The sequence below is a fragment of the Puma concolor genome, chromosome B2 (assembly GCF_028749965.1).
Source record: "Puma concolor isolate L17-30 chromosome B2, mPumCon1.1.hap2, whole genome shotgun sequence".
NCBI lineage: Eukaryota > Metazoa > Chordata > Mammalia > Carnivora > Felidae > Puma > Puma concolor.
Window position 1 is genome coordinate 111,911,518 of NC_141671.1, and position 19,255 is coordinate 111,930,772.

Genomic DNA, 19,255 nt, shown 5'->3' on the forward strand with positions numbered 1-19,255 from the left:
CTCCCCAAATCTTTATTTATACCTGAGTGTGACTTCTCATTCTTATTAATCTCGTTCTTTCAGGCAGCATGTTGTACTAGTATAAGCATAAGTTTGGAACTAGACAGAATTGGATTTGAATCACCGCTTGCTAAATTAGAAGCTGTGTGACCTTAAAAAGGCTATTTAATCTCTGGGTCTGTTTCTTTCTATGGAAAATGAAAAAAAATAATGCCTTTCTCATAGTGTTGTTCTGAAAATTAGATGAGAGAATACCTCTTGAAAATATATGGCAAACATTAATGATTTTTTTAAAGAAGCTAGTTCTTCCCTTCCACTACTATGAGAAAGTTCTAGAAAAGGGCATTTTTCAAAGGCAAACAAAAGGTAGGGGGGACTTCTTTTCAAGGCAGGTTATCCTAGTGTGAATTTCAGCTTCTTCATACACTACTAGCTACACAGCAATGGGCTCAATTCTCTAGTCTTCTGTTTCTCATTAATAAAATAAAAGTAATAAATCCAATCTAGAAAGTTGTATTAATCAGATAAAATGCACCTCTCCCATTGTCCAGCACTTTTAGGTTCTCCTCCCCTGAATATTCTCTCAACACCTATGTGAATACGCTGACAACTTCACTTAACCTCTATATCGAAGCCTGACCAACCTCTTCACTACCGGTGTTTGTGTCACCATCTTTAACTCACACTCATCACCTTTCATTTCTGGGCAGTCATGAGCTATTTCTGACTTCTTTCCTTTACTTTAGGTATTGTTAACATCCACTGTTTTCCTAAAAGTCAAATTAAAATAGAAAGAAAACTGGTGAGTTTCACTCCATGACTCTTCTTAGCACTTGCTAGAAGACAAAATTAATATACATTACATTAATAGTAAAGAGGATGGCTAAGTCAGTCTTTTGAACATTTATTAAGGACATAATATGGATCTATTACTTAAAAGATTCTCAAAATCCTACGTTTTTTTTTTTCTTTTCATCATGGTAAGTATACTCTTTAATCTTCATCACCTATTTCACCCACCTGCCCACCTACTTCCCTCTGATAACCATCAGTTTCTTCTCTACAGTTATCTGTCTGCTTCTTGGCTTGTGTCTCTCTCCTTTTCCTTTGCTCATTTGTTTTGTTTCTTAAATTCCACATATGAGTGAGGTTACACGGTATTTGTTTTTTTCTGATGGACTTATTTTTCTTAGCATTATACTCTCTAACTCTATTCATGTTGTTGCGAATAGCAAGATTTCATTGTTTTTTTATAGCTGAAGAGAATTCCATTGTATATGTATACCACATCTTCTTTACCTATTCATCTATTAATGGACACTTGGGCTGTTCCCATAGCTTGTCTATTGTAAATAATGTCACAACAAACATAGGAGGGAATGTATCTCTTTGAATGAGTGTTTTTCTATTTTTTGGGTAAAGGCAGCAGAAAGTGAAATTAAGAAAATAATTCCTGGGGTGCCTGGATGACTCAGTTGGTTAAGTGTACGACTCTGGATTTCAGCTAAGGTCATGATTTCACAGTTGTGAGATCAAACCCCATGTTGGGCTCTGTGCTGATGGCACTGAACCTGCTATATATTCTCTCTTGCCTCTCTCTGTCTCTCTCTCTGCCCCTACCCCCACTAGCGCCTTTTCTTTCCGAAAATAAGTAAAACATTTCTTTAAAAAAGAAAATGGTCCCATTTACAACTGCACCAAAAACTATAATATGAGAATAAACTTTAACAAAGAGTTGAAAGATCTGCACCCCAAAAACTATGAAACACTGATGAAAGAAATTCAAGACAACAGAAAGAAATGGAAAGACATTCCATGTTCATGGGTTAGAAGAATAAATATTGTTAAAATGTCTATACTACTCAAAGCAATCTACAGATTTAATGCAGCACCTATAAAATACCAACAGCATTTTTCAAAGAACTAGAAAAAACAACCCTAAAATTTTATAGAACCACATCTTGAATAGTCAAAGCAATCTTGAAAAAGAAAAACAAAACCATAGGTATCACAACGCTATACTTCAAGTTATATTACAAAGTGGTAGTAATTAAAACAGTATGGTACTGGCATAAAAATAAACACCTACGTGTTTCAATAGAATAGAATAGAAAACCCACAAATAAACCCACAATTATATGGTCAATTAATCTTAGACAAAGGAGAAATGAATATACAATAGGAAAGACAGTCTCTTCAACAATGGGAATGGCAATGGGAAAACTGACCAGCTACATGCAAAAGAAAGAAACTGGACTATTTTCTTTTTCCATACACAAAAATAAACTCAAAATGGGTCAAAATCTTACTCTTAAGGTTATAGTATAGTGGGAGAAAAGGAATTATCCCATGTACCAAGTGCAATACATAGTACATAATTTATTTTATATTTATAGCAACTCAGAAATTAAATATTTATTGGTTATCCCCATTTAAGATACAAACCCAACTGAGCTTTACAGTAGTTATAACTAGTCTAAGGACACCAAAAAAGTGGATTTGAATTATTTTCAAATAATTTTATGGTTACTTTTGAAAATCCATTTCCTATTTCATCAGTCTGCAGGGCTTTCCTATGTAATAGCGTTGCATATTTATATATGCTGTACTGAATTGCCTCCAGTTTTAAGAATTTTTCAGACTTCACTAAGGAAAATATCCCATTATCTCCTGAATTTCATGGTTTAGCAACACAGCACATAAAATCAAGCTACTCCATAGTGGAAAATAGTGTATCTCATTCCTGAAACCAATTTAGGAGTACATTCAACATACCTCTTATAATGGTAAAAATAGACTATGAAGCAATTTTCAACCCCATAAAATGGAATCAGTGCTCATTCCAGCCTTGGGTCCATCACATCATTAATATGTCTGAATTTTAGTAAACAGTGGGAATTCCAAGACTTTAATAAAGGCCAACAAATTCATTTCAAATCTTGTAGGAACAATGAAATAATCTACTTTATAAAAGAAACAAGCTTTAATCTTGTGTCTGAACAACAACAAGGAAAGCAAATCTATGAATTAGCAAGAAAGTCTTAGAATAGCATATTTAATCATTATTGCAAAAGAGAATGCTGTTCTTGGCCATCAAAGTTGAAATAGAAGATTCTATATGCAATGATTGTATTAGAAATGTTGATAAGGGGCATTTTATAGTATTGTTTTTAGACAGAGTAAATTCATAAACATGGTATCAATTGATAAATGACTAGTCATAACTCTATTTCTAAGCAGTGAGTAATTAAGAGAAACATATGAAAAAAGTGAAATTATCCTCTTCCATTTTGATTTTCTTATGAAACTTCCAAATATCATTCCAATCAATGGGAAGATCTTTGTTAACTCTACCTTTGCAAGTTTGATTAGAATTTTTTTAATCCCACAAAACAACAACAAAAGTGAAATCTGTCCAATAATGTGTTTTTTTTCTCCAAATTATTTTTCCAACTTCTCTGCCAAAGCAAACACATGGTATGTGTTAGTCAGCTGGGTCTGCATTAATTCATCAGTTGTATGAACCACCCTGATTTTGTTGCCAAACCTATTACACTAAACCCCACTGTTTTTAAAACTTAACTCCACACATCCTTTTAAGCTTGCAGAACATTCTAAATGCAGCTTAAATACACACTATTTTTAAGTTACTTTTTTTGTTTTTTAGGAAACTTTGGGAATATTCCTCTTGGATAAATCCCACATTATAAGTTATTTTGGTACCTGTTAACAGAAAGGTAAAATAGAGCCCTTTTTTCTTTTTGGCACAAAGGATAGAGAAAAGGGAAAGCTTACTTTATTTTTGTTAAGATTTTTTAAAAATATTCTCAGAAGCAATAAGAGCTGTTAGAATAGTTTGACAAGAAATGTTATCAGATGGTTGGAATCCAGAATTTTAATGCACAAATATGCATTTTATTCTTTCTCCCACAGACTTGTGTCACTGGAAAAGTCACTTATTTTATCATAAAATAAAAAATACTCATTCACCCTATGATGATTTTAACCCTCACTTAAGGAATGTTATACTTATTGCTGTCCTAGACCTTCAACGGTAGGGTTGATACTGACAATTACCATCTCCTTGTTTCTGAAGAAAAGAGAACAATAGCCCTTTCCATGAATAAGCATAAATTGTTATGATAGCAATGAAAAAGCAGCTATTTAACAACCACGGTATGAATCTTTTCAATTTTCAAAGGTTTTATCCTCAATTTATATCACATTCTAGCATTTAATTTTAAATTAAGTAAATTTCAATTCAAGAAACCTGAGATTTAGCTACCTGATTTGGATATTGTATATTTCTTTTTTTTTTTTTTTTTTTTTTTTTAAATTTTTTTAACGTTTATTTATTTTTGAGACACAGAGAGACAGAGCATGAACAGGGGAGGGGCAGAGAGAGAGGGAGACACAGAATCTGAAACAGGCTCCAGGCTCTGAGCTGTCAGCACAGAGCCCGACGCGGGGCTCGAACTCATGGACCGCGAGATCGTGACCTGGCTGAAGTCGGACGCCTAACCGACTGCGCCACCCAGGTGCCCCTGGATATTGTATATTTCAATGTAACCTTGTATACCAACATCTCACCAGAAGTCAATGACTGAGAATTGCAGAAGATAACATTCACAAGCCTTCACCCCTATATCCCTTTTTACTTGGATCTATTCCCACCTGCTCTGTCTTCCCTCTGGTTAAAATGTGTGAACTCTTCGCAAAGGCCAGCCTCCCCACTTACATTCTGATCTCATCTCCTTTCTCCAATACAAGAACATTGTTTCCACAATTCTCACTTCTCTTTCCTACACAAGCTTTTTGCCTCCTCTGAAATGTTCAATCAACAGGTAAAATGTTATTCTCCCACCCAAGAAAAACAACCTCTAATTGTCTCATTTCTTGTTTCCTCTACTCTAGTAAATAGTCCAAACATCTCCTTCCCTTTAGAGGAAAATGCTTCAAAAGACTGTGCAAATTCTCTCTTAAAACCTCTCACAAGATTATCTCCCACCACACCACTGGAACTGTGCTTGTGGAGGTCACCAATGACCTTCACGTTGGTAAACCCAATGGCCGCTTTTCAGTTCTTATGTTACTTGATCCCTCAGCAGCTTGTGACACAACTGGTCATTCCCTCAGTCTGTAAACATTTTCGTCACCTAGCTAATGCAGTCCCAGTTATGCTCCTTCTTTACTGGCCATACTTTTCATTCTCCTTTGATGTTTCCTCTTCATCTTTCCAACAGCCTTTAAATGTTGAAATACCCAAAGGCTCAATCCATGCATATCTTTTATGCTCCCACTAACTCCCTTTCATCCAATCTCTGCTATAACTAATGTCTCCAATTATAGCCTGACCTTCTCCCCTAAACCCCAAGCTGGCTTACATATTATATCTCCACATGGATGTTTAATAGATATTTCAATTTACCATGTCCAAAACTAAGTTCCTCATCTTCATCTGCAGGTGCTCAGAGAAAAACCCTTTATACAGTTTTCTCTCCCAACTCACATTTAATCCACAGCACATATCATTAGCTTTATCTTCCAAATATATCTAGAAACTAACCACTTTCTAGTATTCCCTCCATTAATCACTATTTTAAGGCCCCCTGAATTATTGTCAATAGCCTCCTTAGTACTCTGCTTCCACCTTTTCTCCCCTTCAGTTTCTGCTCAACACTAAAAACATGTAAGTGGATCAAATCCTTCAGTAGCCCTTATCCTAACCAGAGAAAAGTCTAAGTAATTGCAACGGCTACAAGGTCCTATGCAGGCTGGCTCCATGTGCCTTTGTGATCTTATCTTCTACAATCCCACTTATTTACTCTGCTCTAGTCACAATGGCCTCTTTGATTGCCTTGAATTTGTTAGGCATTCTCCCACTTCAGGACCTTCACAATTGCTATTTTCTTTCCTGGAATCTTCATCTTCTAAGTACAACCATGGCAAATTTCTTTCAGCTCCTTCAGGTTTTGACTCATATATTACTTTCTCGGCATGTTCTTCCCTGAGCATCCTACTTAAAACTGCAATCATCCTTCTGTATACCTTCTTACCTCTTCCCTTGGTTTATTCCTCTTTGGCATCATGATAACTTAAAACACTGTATAATTTACTTACATAGCTTCATTTCTGTCTCCCAATCCCCACCTGGCAAATTCCAAGAGGTCAGGGCTTTTATGTGTTTCGTTCATGCCCATAAACCCAGTACCCAGGGAGCTGTTTCAAAGATAACAGTTGCTCAATAAATATTTGTAACATAATTATATAAGGAAGGAGTAGAGTCTATGGTAGTTAAAAAGCACAGGTGTCAGAGTCAGGGAGATCTACATATGAATCCTTGTTCTGCCTCTTACTAAATAAGCAATTTACCTTGGAGAAGTAATTTCTCTGAACCCCAGTTTCCTCATTATAAAAAGGATATAATGGTACTTAGCATTGAAAATCATTTTTATAAAAAAGGATGAGATCTTGCTATTTGTGAAAACATGGATGAACTTAGAGAGGATTACCTACACTAAGTGAAATAAGTCAGACAGAAGATAAATACCATGATTGTACTTTTATTGGAATCTTAAAAAACAGATGCATAAACAAACAAAAAGCAGAATCAGACCTATAAATACAGAAAACAAACTGATGGTTGCTAAGAGGACTGGGAGTGTGGGGATGGGCAAAATGGATGAAAACAAGTGGGAGACACAGACTTTCAGTTATGGAATAAATAAACCACAGGAATAATAGGTACAGCATAGGGAATATAGCCAATAGTATTGTAACAGCATTTTATGGTGACAGATGGTAGTTACACTTGTGGTGAGCATAGCATAATGAATAGAGTTGTTAGATCACTATGTTAGGCACCTGTAACCATGTAACATTGTATGTCAACTATACTCAAGAAAATTATTTTTATAAACCTGAAAGGAAATAATAAAATTTAAGCAAAATAAAACAAAACTTTTGTGATGATTCATATTCACCATCAATAAAGAATAATATTGTCCAAATGTATACAATAAATTGTAATTGCTTTACTTGACCACTTAGTTAATTGTTTTTCACTAAATAGTTCACTAAATATAAATTTCAAAAATAATTTTTCACTAAATAGTGTCATTTGAGACTTGGTCATTAATAAAATTATAATATATTTTCCCCACCAGTTTTTAATTATAAAATGTAATTTTATAAATAAAAGTTTTTAAATATATTTTCCATGAAGAGTTCCATATTCAATTTTATTTTATTCTTTTAATTTTTTTTAACGTTTATTTATTTTTGAGACAGAGAGAGACAGAGCATGAACGGGGGAGGGGCAGAGAGAGAGGGAGACACAGAATCGGAAGCAGGCTCCAGGCTCTGAGCCATCTGCCCAGAGCCCGATGCAGGGCTCGAACTCACGGACCGCGAGATCGTGACCTGAGATTAAGTCGGACGCTTAACCGACTGAGCCACCCAGGCGCCTCCATATTCAATTTTAAAATATAATATTATAACATTGAACAAAGGCATTTTAAAATAATAAATTTAGATGCTAATTATTTTGGTGAGCTCATCTTACATTGAGCTTTATTTTAAAGTTGTTCTTTATTTTGTATTATGGCCCTAGGCTATTGCTCTTACAGAAGAAATTCCTTCCACCATTCTTGTCCACAGGATATCTCCACCCACCTACCACCATCTCCAAGGTAAATAGATTGTACTTGACAAAACCTAATATTGGCTCTTTTCTTAGATCCATAGATTTCTATTTTCCATAGATTTCTGTCTCCTTACCTCCCAATATCCACAAAAAATATCACCAACTCAAGCTATAGGAAAATAAAAAAATAAAAAATAACTCTTTTCCACAAAAATTTTGAGGCCCTTTCTTCTAATCTACTCCTCTTATTAAAGTATAGGATAAGTGGAACACTGACATACCAAGCAATTCAAGTTCACAAAATTATTTTATGAAAAAGTTGGATCTTGAATCCATTTTGGCAAATGGCCCATGCCCTGCTTTGTTTGGAGTTTTGTTTTTTTCTTTCTTTCTTTTTTTTTTTACTTTACTAGTTACCCTCAATTATCTCCTCAGTTTTACTCTAGAGCGACACACCTTATCTGTGGTGTTTCCTCTTCTTAACACATATATGTATGATTCTAATAAACATTTTACTGTTGTTGCATATTGTGATTAGATAACTTCCATGAAATTATTGGTGTAGTAAAAGCCTAGAAGAAACGCAAATGCATTTCAGTTATTAACTGTTTTTACTTACTTCTTAAATTGTAACGTAAAATAAGTTGGATGTATAACAATGTGCTTGAATTTTTATTAATAATTATTATTTTTATGGAATATATTATTTGCCAGCTGATGTTCTAAGAACAAGAATTCATGCTCTGCATCAGCTCTCAACAACAGAACAGAATATGAATGGAGATCTAACTCCTAAGCTCTTTCCATTGCTGCATGAACACTTGACTTGTTTCCATATTAAGAAGAGCAGTGTCTACTTTCTATATGAAAAGATTCTTAAATGCAATCAAATTTATTCATTTCCTCCTTCCATTTGTGTCTCAGAATATTGAACTCCCACAGCTCATCTCCAAACAAGCTTTTTCTAAGATGTTTTGGTTCAGATTATTGGATGGTTTCATTATTTTGACAGAGATTTTTTTTTAAAAAATACTAACGTAACCTTTCATCCTAAAGTATATAACATTTATGGTTAATTTTGATGACTAGAAAGACAATTCATTCATAAGTAATGCTACCAGTCATATAAACTGTTAAGTAGAGGTCAAAGGAGCTTTGTATTTAGCACCTTTGCAGAATAGAAAGTGGCATTTCATCTCTTGTTGCACCAATATTGGTGCAGTAACTTTACTAATATTGGCTAATGTAGGTCTCCATTTCAAATAAAGTTTGTAACTCAAATATGATCAGGTGGACATTACAGCAATATTATCTCTTTCTGATTCTCAGAAATTTTATAATATACAACCAAATAATATATTATTACTTTTTTATATGGATAGGGTAATCCTCTGATAGCAGCATCAAAAGTTTTTTAAAGTCCTCATATTTTAAAGTCCTCATATTCCATGTTAGTGGAAACTTCAATATCCCTACTGAGATAGTAACTCAGAAATGTATATTTCAGTCACTGAGGGAGAGCTTTCAATGGGCATGCAGTTTTAACTCAAAATGGAATGTAATATTTAATGCATAAGTATATATCTACTTAGGCAACATTGTAATAGATGAAAATAATCAGAGGAGAATCTTAATAATGGAAAAATAATGTCTTAAATTTCTGAAATCTATCCCTCCTTGCCTATATCAGAAATGTTTTACATGCTTTTGGCTCATAATTCAAGAGTGCATTAACAGAGTTCTGAATTCAGAGTTCAGAATTTGCCAGGAGTCATGGATTGATTTTATCTTCGTTTGTATCTTACCAACTGTGTGAAATTACTTTTTTCTTTATATTTTAAGAAACTTACAGTTTCTTTGGTGATAATTCAATAGTATTCCTACTGCTAAAACATCTTGATTCAATATTAATATTTTATATGCAAAGCTTAAGATTTTATCATTTAATTAAAATTTTATTGTGTATATACTACTACTAGGTCTTTTAAAAATAATGGATATGCTTGCATTAGATATTATAGAAATAAAACTTTTCAATAGTAAGTCAGATACTAGAATCAATGCTACCTACACAACGGATGAAACTAAATGCACACAGTATGTTTACACCAGACAGTAACCAAGAAGACAGTAAATTCACTGAATCTTATAAATCAGGCCATTTCCTAAAGTTTTTGGTACACACATGAGTAATTTACATATATTTTGGTTTTATGTTTTGAGGACTGACTTATGAGACCATACAAAATGGAAAAAGAAATCTCAGAATATTTTTAGGTTACATAATATCACTTATTTAATATGGAAGAAAGTCTAAATAAGATATATTTATACCTATACCACATGTGTGTGTATACACACACACACACACACACACACACTTTTATATATAATATAGATATTCTATACATATTATATATATATATATTATATATACATATATTCTATTCTTTAGATATCTTTGGTCTCCCACATGAAATCCCCCACATTCCAAAAGTACTACCTACTTTTATGGAAAGCTAGTTATTCAGAAAATATACTTAGGTTTATGTTATATTCTAGAGATGTTAGATTCCAGGGATCCTATAAAGATGGTGTATCATTTAGGCAAAAGACAGACATGTAAATGAATAAATTACATTGTCTTTAAAAGACTATAAGAATAAACATTTCTATGAAAGCAAATAAGTACTGTCTAATTACGTAGAGAATTAAATAAATGTTAGAAGATACAAAATTGGTGCTGACTCTTAGGGTACGAGTAAAAGTTTGTCAAATAATTAATACAGAACCCAATTAATATAGGACATTTGAGTTTTACCTTGTAATATATGATGGAATCTTGTATTCACAAAGGAGAGAGAGATAATTAGATTGAGGTTGTAGAATGAAAAAATATCTAGAAATAGAGTGGAGGATAGATTTAAGGGAGTAGAGGTTGAAAGGCCAATAATTAGATGACAATTGTAAAGAACTTAGAATGAAGATTATTGAAAATTTATATGGCCTAACTTAAAGCAAGTCCAGTTAGGATATAGAAATGGAGACATATGCAGTATGTACTTGAAGATATATTTTGGTAGCAAAGGATGTAAGAGAAATTCATATAATCAAATGCTGGAGATTATCCTGACCTATGGGTGTAAGCTGGAAGACTCAGAAAGTACTGAAGAGTAATGTACAAATGAAGTGAACAAGAAAGAGTAATTTCATAGACACTGAAAAAGAACATCAAAGTAGTTCTACAATGGTTAACAGTGTCAAATACCATAGAAGGACTACATAGGATAATGTCTGGAAATGTTGCAAATCAGGAGGTCAGGGTGGACCTGAATGAAAGCACTTGTATAACAGTGGGAATAGAGGTCAGGTTGTATCAGACTGAAAAATGAAGAATAGTTGGAGAAGTAGAATCAGGGAACTGAATGAGTCTATGATTTCATAACATTTGGCAGTGAAAGAAAAGATGGTAAAAGTATAACAGAGCAGATTGAAGGAAAGTTCTCCTGGGTTATGAGTGCTTCGGAAATCTAAGAAGGAGGACCAGTGGAGGAAAAGTGACCAAAGTCTTAGGACAAAAGGAACAATTTCTGAACTGTGACCCTGATGAGTCAGGAAGTGATAGTAATAGTAATTTTCATACTATGTACCAGGCACTGCCCTTCATGTTGTTAATGTTTTAATTATTGCAATCGACTTCAGAACTTTATGAGCTATGTATCTTCATTGTATCCATCTTAGAGATGGAAAAACTTAAATACTGAACTGGCCCAAGTGAGGGAGGGAAAACAAGAGCCCAGGAAGCTGGGAATCAAAGACTGTTCTCTTAACCACTGTGCCCTACTGTTTCTGAGGCCTTTGGAAAGAACCTGAAACACAGATTCTTATAAAATAGAAAAGAAGGAACTGATGGGTGACATCAAAGGTATGTATAGAAGTGAAGTGGAGAAAAAAAAAGTGGAGGGGAGAGAAGCTGATTAAATACTTACTTGATAGCTTGTATTTTCCCTATACAGTATAAGGCAAACATCATCTGTTAATGATTAGGCATTTGGGAAAAGGGTAAAAAGTCTGAGAAACGTAGTAAACTCTTAGGGATACCAGACCAGAAAGCTTAAGAACAATTCTGACCATTAGCCATCAACCTCTGTTCACTAAATCATCTTCTCTACATTATCTTAAATGCTTGCAGGAAACTTTACAAGAATTATTATTCCCATTTACATTCATGGCAACTGAAGATCAAAGAGGTTAAGAATTTGCTCAAGATCGCCCAATTAATAAGTATAGACGTTGGGATACGAATTGAGGTCTACCACCAATGTTCATGTCCATGCTCTTTGACTCTGCCACACTGCCTCAGTAAAGAATAGAAAGAGACCACTAAGGGCAAGTAGAGGCAATGCTGTGAGGTATTGAGGGCACAGTCTACAATGAAAAGCATTAACTGCCGCATAGCATCAATCTGCATAGGTAAGCAATGCTCCACACCAACACAAGGCAATGTTTGAACCCACATTAGAAACAGATAGTGGCTGCTTTCGATTGTGGTAGGGAATTAACTGGTTAGGTGAGGATGGTGGAAGCATAAGGGGTAGAGGGAAAAGGTAGAGCCAGGAAGGAGCTGTTAAACTCAGAGAAAGGTGGTAGATTGTGGCCATAAGAACCAACGGCAGGTTGAGAAGAAAAAATAACATGAAGGATCCAAAATGTTGAAGAGAGTGAGATCTCTGAATTTAATATTTTTACAGATGGAGTTCAATAAGGTTGGACTGGCAGCGGAGCTTCTCAAACTCTTAGGCAACTGTTTAACGATTTTCAAGCTTTCAGGCATACCTAGCGACAGTGTTCTTTATTTACCTTAATTAGTTCTAGTGACATCCCAAACACTGCAGAAAAGATTACTTCAGTTTCCATAAGCTAAAAGCTTTATAGAATCAACCTTTGTCCCCCTTGAGTACTGATGTTAAAACTATGAAATCTATTAGAATTCCAACTTTTTTAATGTTTTAGAACTTTATTAAAGTGGGCAGTTCTTCATCTACTTTTGAAATTCTATCAGATACACTGAGTTTTATGCCCCTATTTTATATTCCATTCTGTGGCTACAATCACTGTGTTTGGCTGGATCAGCTATCACTGCAGTACTTGGCAGTGTGGACCACAAACAGTAATTTCCTACTTCCGGAACCTGATGACAGAGTTTGTACCTTCTGGTAAAAACCAGTAATTCAAGACTACAACTATAATGTTACAAATAATCATTTTTACCCCACATCCCAAAATGTTGCATCCAAACAACCTCTTTTGATATCACTGTTTAATATCTATCTCAATTTACCAACAAATTAATGTACAGATTTCATTCTAAAACTGAAACCAGCAAGACCTGAGCCGCTGCTCAACTACAAATTCTGCCCTGGCCACTTAAAGTCTCTCAAGCAATAGAAAATCTTGGCATTACTACTTGATTGACCTCCTGATCAGTTTACAGAATGAGCTGTCTTAATTTGACTCAAAGAAACGTAAGTACTGGGGCATAGCAGTTTATTGTGGGTTTAAACTAGGATGGTTCACCAGCAGGATTTTCTACTGAATATGTATTTATAAGTGATAGTCTAAAGTGATGTAGCTATTCCAGCAAATGTGTTGTATAAGCATATGTCATTGATGATTATCAGAAATGTATTCCCATACAATAAGAAAGTGGTTCTAGATACCCTAGCTCCACTGTAAGAGGCAAACTTTCATACTCAGAAATATTTTAATAAGAGATATAGTTCATCCTCATCTTTTTTTCTACAAGCATAATAAGCAGTAAAACCTGGTGAAGGCTGAAATACGTAGCTTAGGTTTTACGTTCCATATCCCTGAGTGTACCAGATTATCTTCTAACACTGATTTTGTAATGTTCTGCCTTGCCTGGTTTTTAAATATTACAAAGAAATATGTTTCCACTACTCTTCTTGGAAGATAAATTCTCCTCCAATCTTTAATGCCATATTCAATGTTTAAAACACCCATGTAAATTCTTTCTCACAGTGGAAGTTTTACTTGTTGAACTTTTTTTATTATGATATAATAGAACTTTATATCCTAAAATAAGAATATATACCCTCCAAAACAGGCAAATTACCTTATCTGATAATATTTTATGTATGTGAGTAATGAGATGACTAGCTATCCAAAAAGGGATAGTAATTCATTACCACACCCAGTAGAAATCATTCCCTCCTTAAAGATAGAAATGATGAAGCAAAATGATTTTTAAAAGTAAAATCACAAGTTTAAAAGATGGCAACTGGCTTTGGGTTGTATTACATGAGGGTAAATGTGATCTATATGGAAATATTTTTACAAAAATAGATTCTCAAGAATATCAAGCTATCATTTATTTTCTGATGCTGTTCATTTTTGGGTTTTTCCCCCCTTTGTTCTTGTTCTCCACTCATTTTACTCACTATTTGGCACCAGACTCAATGAACATATTTCTTCTGTGACCTAGAATTGACTTAGTACATTGTACAAATGCAAATATTGAAGTTAATATATTTTATATTAGGACAGAATCCAGAAATATGTAAAGAAGGGTGTGTGTGCATGTATGTGTGTGTGCGAGTGTGTGTACTCCTTATTTTATCTAAAACTTAGGGAAATTATAGTTGTCACATTTCCAAGACAGAATGTTTACAATAAATTTGGTAAGGTATAATATCTTCTAAATTGATCTTTTAAGACTAAATCTAATTTATATTTGATAGTGTCCATTAGTGAATAATCATCAGCACCATCACACCATAATACTGCTTTTATGCTTTATATAAAGTAAATGGAACTATCTTTATTGTGAAACTATTTTGACAATATTAACTGTTAGGAAAATAGAGGATAATTTTTCGCTGAAGTGATTTATTTGCTATAAAAACCTGCTATGCAATAACTTGACAAAGCAGGGTGTCGGGGGAAAGGAGGGTTTTTCAAATGGGATATTTTGGCCCTGAGATCAAAGAGAAGTGAGTAGAAGCAAGAGGCACAACAGAAGCTATGGTTGTGCATAGCACAGCTAAGCTGCTATGAGCAATTAATGGACATACCATTGATTACTCCTTCAGTCAACAGGTACATTTTTCACTCACATCACAGGACAGATGGGTTTTGCCAACTGGCCTTCCTTGATGATTTGGGATCTCGCTTCTCCATCTTGTGTTGCTGACATCTTCCAGGGCCTCCTTGTGTCCTCTACATTTAGTCAGCCAATGAGCAAAGATCATAAGTGAAGATACCCCATCAGATGCTTTATGACTAGACTTAGTAATGGTATATATCACTTCCACCCACATTCATTTGGCCAGAACCAGGCAGATGGCCTGACCTAACTGCAAGAGGGATCAGGAAATCTAGCCTTTAGGGTGCCCATAAAGAGGACATGAAGTTAGTGAGCACTATGGTTTGTACCACGTCTCCCAAAAACGATATGTTAGTGCTCTAATTCCTGGTACCTTAGAACATGACCTTATTTGGAAACAAGGTCTTTACAGAGATATCAATTTCAAACAAGATCATGATGATGGGCCTTAACCCAATTTGATGTGTCTACACAGAAAGGGCAAAATTGAACAGAGAGGCAGACACAGACAAAGGAGAACATTACATGAAGAAACACAGGGAGAAGACAACCATCTACCAGCCAAGAAACACCTGAGGCAACTAGAAGCCAGGACAGGCCTGGCACAGATCCTTCTCTGGCACCTTCGGAGAAAGCACAGCCCTGCTGACACTTTGATTTCAAGCCTCCTACCTCCAGAACCATGAGACAATAAATTTCTGTTTGTTCTATACCACCCAGTTTGTGGCACTTTGTTATTGCAGCACTTGGAAATTAACACAGTGAGCATCTTGCTGTTCTCTGCCACCCTTTCATCTCTGATACACAGAGGCTAAATAAATCAGAAAAACTTTTCTAAAAAAATAGAACCAACTGAAAATTCTGGCTAAAATATTTGTACTTATTAAAAGCATCAAAGAACTAATAAGAAAATACTAAGCCGAAGTATAAGGGAAGTCATGAAACCATGGTACTAAAGAAACAGAGCCACCTTTGCTTTGAGGACATTTAAGAGCTAAATAAACTTGAGCATAAATTTGGCAGGTCTTGAGGGTGAGGAGAACAGAAGAGAAGACCTAGAATCTCCTCAAGTTGGAGAGCTTAAAATGTGCTAACAGAAGTATAATGTAGCCCACACACATACTTTTAAATTTTTGAACAGCCACATTTCTGAAAGTAAAAACAGGTGAAAGTAAATTTAATAACATATTTATTTAACTCAAAATTTTCAAAATATCAATGTGTAATGAATAGAAAAATGTATTGATGAGATAAATTACATTTTTTTGTATTATGAAATCAAGACCTAGTCTGCATTTCATAATGTCAGTATGTATCAGGTGTGACCAGATACATTTCAAGTGAATAGTCCCATGTGGCCAATGAATGCAGTACTTGACAGCACAGGCATAAACTTTCAAACTAAAAGGCACAAATAATTGGGCTGAATAAAAAAAAAAAGACCCAACTATCCACAACAAATAAAGACCCAGCTAGATTAAAGGTAAAAGGATAGGACTTCCACTTATACCAAATGGAATAACACCCCCCAAATGGATAAAATCTATGAAAGAATACTTGTAAAGACATTGAACTCAAGCAGTGAAGGACAGTAATTCATGAGAAAACAAACAGAAAGAAAACAAATCAGGTAAACTTTCTGAATTCCCAGCTGACTGTCCAAAGAAATTTCCACCTGTGGTACAAGAAAGGGATCCACATAGAGTCTACCTGTACCTGAGAGTCAAGGGAAGCTTAGACAACTAGAATTCACAGAGAAGTGTACCAGAGAGGAGAGAGCTGCACTGAAAAAGACCTCCAACAACCTGTAGGAAAGCCACCTTGACAGAAGGTAAGGCCAGCACATACAATCTAAGAAACCAACCTGAGGCCAAGAAACAACCATTAAGAAGATTAGAGGGGAAATTCCTGAAGCTCACACAGGGCCAAGAATAGTTCCAGTTCATATCAGCTAGAGTGGAAAAATAGGAAGAAAGAAAAAAAGAAACTCTCATAATTTATAGGATATTGGGTAGAATACTCAGAAAGGTTCTGCATCTGTAGTGGGTTTAACCCTAGAGTAAACCCTATTCTGCTCCTGCCTAAAAACAGCTTTAAAACAAAATAAAAAAAGAGTCAAAATATTTCTAAGTAGAACAACTACATCCCAGAAAAAAGTTCAGGAATATTTTTGTGGGGGTGCCTGGGTGGTTCAGTAGGTTAAATGTCTGACTCTTTAAAAAATTTTTTAGCGTTTATTTATTTTTGAGAGAGAGATTGAGAGACAGAGCATGAGTGGGTGAGGGGCAGAGTGAGAGGGAGACACAGAACCTGAAGCAGGCTCCAGGCTCTGTGCTGTCAGCACATAACCCAATGCGGGGCTCGATCTCACCGACTGTGAGATCATGACCTGAGTTGGATGCTTAACTGACTGAGCCACCCAGGTGCCTGAATGTCCAACTCTTTTTTTTTTTTTTTTTTAATTTATTTTTGGGACAGAGAGAGACAGAGCATGAACGGGGGAGGGGCAGAGAGAGAGGGAGACACAGAATCGGAAACAGGCTCCAGGCTCTGAGCCATCAGCCCAGAGCCCGACGCGGGGCTCGAACTCACGGACCGTGAGATCATGACCTGGCTGAAGTCGGACGCTTAACCGACTGCGCCACCCAGGCGCCCCAAATGTCCAACTCTTGATATCAGCTTAGGTCATGATCTCCCAGTCATGGGTTCAAGCCCCACATGGGGCTCTGCACTGACACTGCAGAGACTGCTTGGGATTCTCTGTGTCCCTCTCACTCTGCCCCTCCCCAACTTGTACATGCTCTCTATCCCTCTCTCAAAAATAAATATTTTTTTAAAAAAAGAATATTTTAGGGAATATAAAAGCATCCAAGAGCACAACAAGATAAAATTCATAATGTCTGGCATCCAATAACAAATTAGCAGGCATGCAAAGAAGTGATGTTTCATAACTCACAGTGAGGAGAAAAATCAATGACTCAAAACCAACCCAGAAACCATCAGATGCGAAAATTAGCAGATAGGACAATAGAAATTATTATACTCATATTCCACATTTTTAGAATACTAAAGAAAGATTAAGCATGATATGTAGACATAGAAGCTATTTTCAAAAACCACAAGATGAACTTCTGAAAGGTGAAAATTATAATATCTAAAATGAAAAACAGATTGGGTAGGATAAACAACAGATAAGAAATTGCAGAAGAAATAGTAAACTTGAAGACACAGCAATAGAAAATATTCACAATGATATACAGATAGAAAAGAGGGCTGAAAAAAATAAAAAGAGCAACAATGATCTATGAAATAATTTTTAGTGCCTTATTCTATTTGTAACTGAAGACTTTTAAAAATTTATTTATTGTTTTGCAAGAGAGCACAAGTGAGGGAAGGGCAGCGAGAGAGGAAGAGAGAGAATCCATACTGTCTGCATGAAGGCTGATTCAGGGCTCAAAGTCAAGAACCATGAGATCATGACCTGAGCCAAAATCAAGAATTGGACGCTTAATCGACTGAGCCACCCAGGCTCCCCTGTAACTGAAGTCTTTGAAGGAGAATAAGTGGGAGTGTACAGAAAAAAAAGAGTTAAAGAAATAAAGGTGGAAACTTAAAATGTGATGAAAACTGTTAACATACACGTCCAAGAAGCACAGTAAACCAACACAAGAAAAGGCAAAAAAAAAAAAAAAATTACACTAAATCAGAGCATCAAATTGCTTTAAATGATTAAGAGGAAAATGTTAAAACAGCCAGAGAAAAACACAATTAACATAAAAACAACAAAGGTCAGAAATGATAGCAGACTCTGTTTGGAAGCAATACAAGCTAGAAGCTGGTGGAACATCACTAAAATACTAAAAGGAAAAAAAATTATGTCTATAATTCTTTACTCAGAAAAAAAAATAAAAGGGTAAGAGCATTAACAGTGAAAATGTTTTTTTATATATTCTTTTGTGTGAAGCTACTTGCAATAGAACATTTCTTGTCAATTATTTAAAGCTTATTTATTTTGTGAGACAGAGAGCATGAGCAGGGAGAGGCAGAGAGAAAAAGAGAGAATCCCAAGAAGGCCCCATTCATTAGCACAGAGCCTGACACAGGGCTCAAACTCACAAATGGTGACATCATGACCTGGGCTGAAATCAAGAGTCAGATGCTTAACCAACTAAGCCAACCAGGTGCCCCCCTTGTCAATTCTTTTAAAAATGTTTCAATGCAAGAGATGGTTATTTTTTTCTTGAAAATTTATGAACTAAATGTTTCTTATTTTAAGGACTAGGAAATAGAAGAATATTTGCAATTGTCAACAAAAAAATATAAGGTATAATAAATATTAATAAAAATAATCACTAAAACTACTTGAATAAGGATAATAGTATTTTACTGCCTTGTAACTTGGCAAAGAGACTGCATGATAGCTGTCTATGGGTCTTTCATTTTACTTCTTAAAAAAGTAACTATTAGAAAATGTAATAGATATA

General features: G+C 35.1%; 1 long non-coding RNA gene across 1 annotated transcript in view; it reads left to right on the top strand.

Moving 5' to 3' along the window:
• Window positions 1–19,255, top strand: part of LOC147581184 (uncharacterized) — a 53,482-nt gene that overhangs the window by 12,850 nt on the left and 21,377 nt on the right. Inside the window, exon 2 of the long non-coding RNA XR_015250866.1 lies at window positions 7,613–7,691. This is a non-coding gene — a long non-coding RNA (uncharacterized LOC147581184). The remainder of the gene's footprint in view (window positions 1–7,612; window positions 7,692–19,255) is intronic.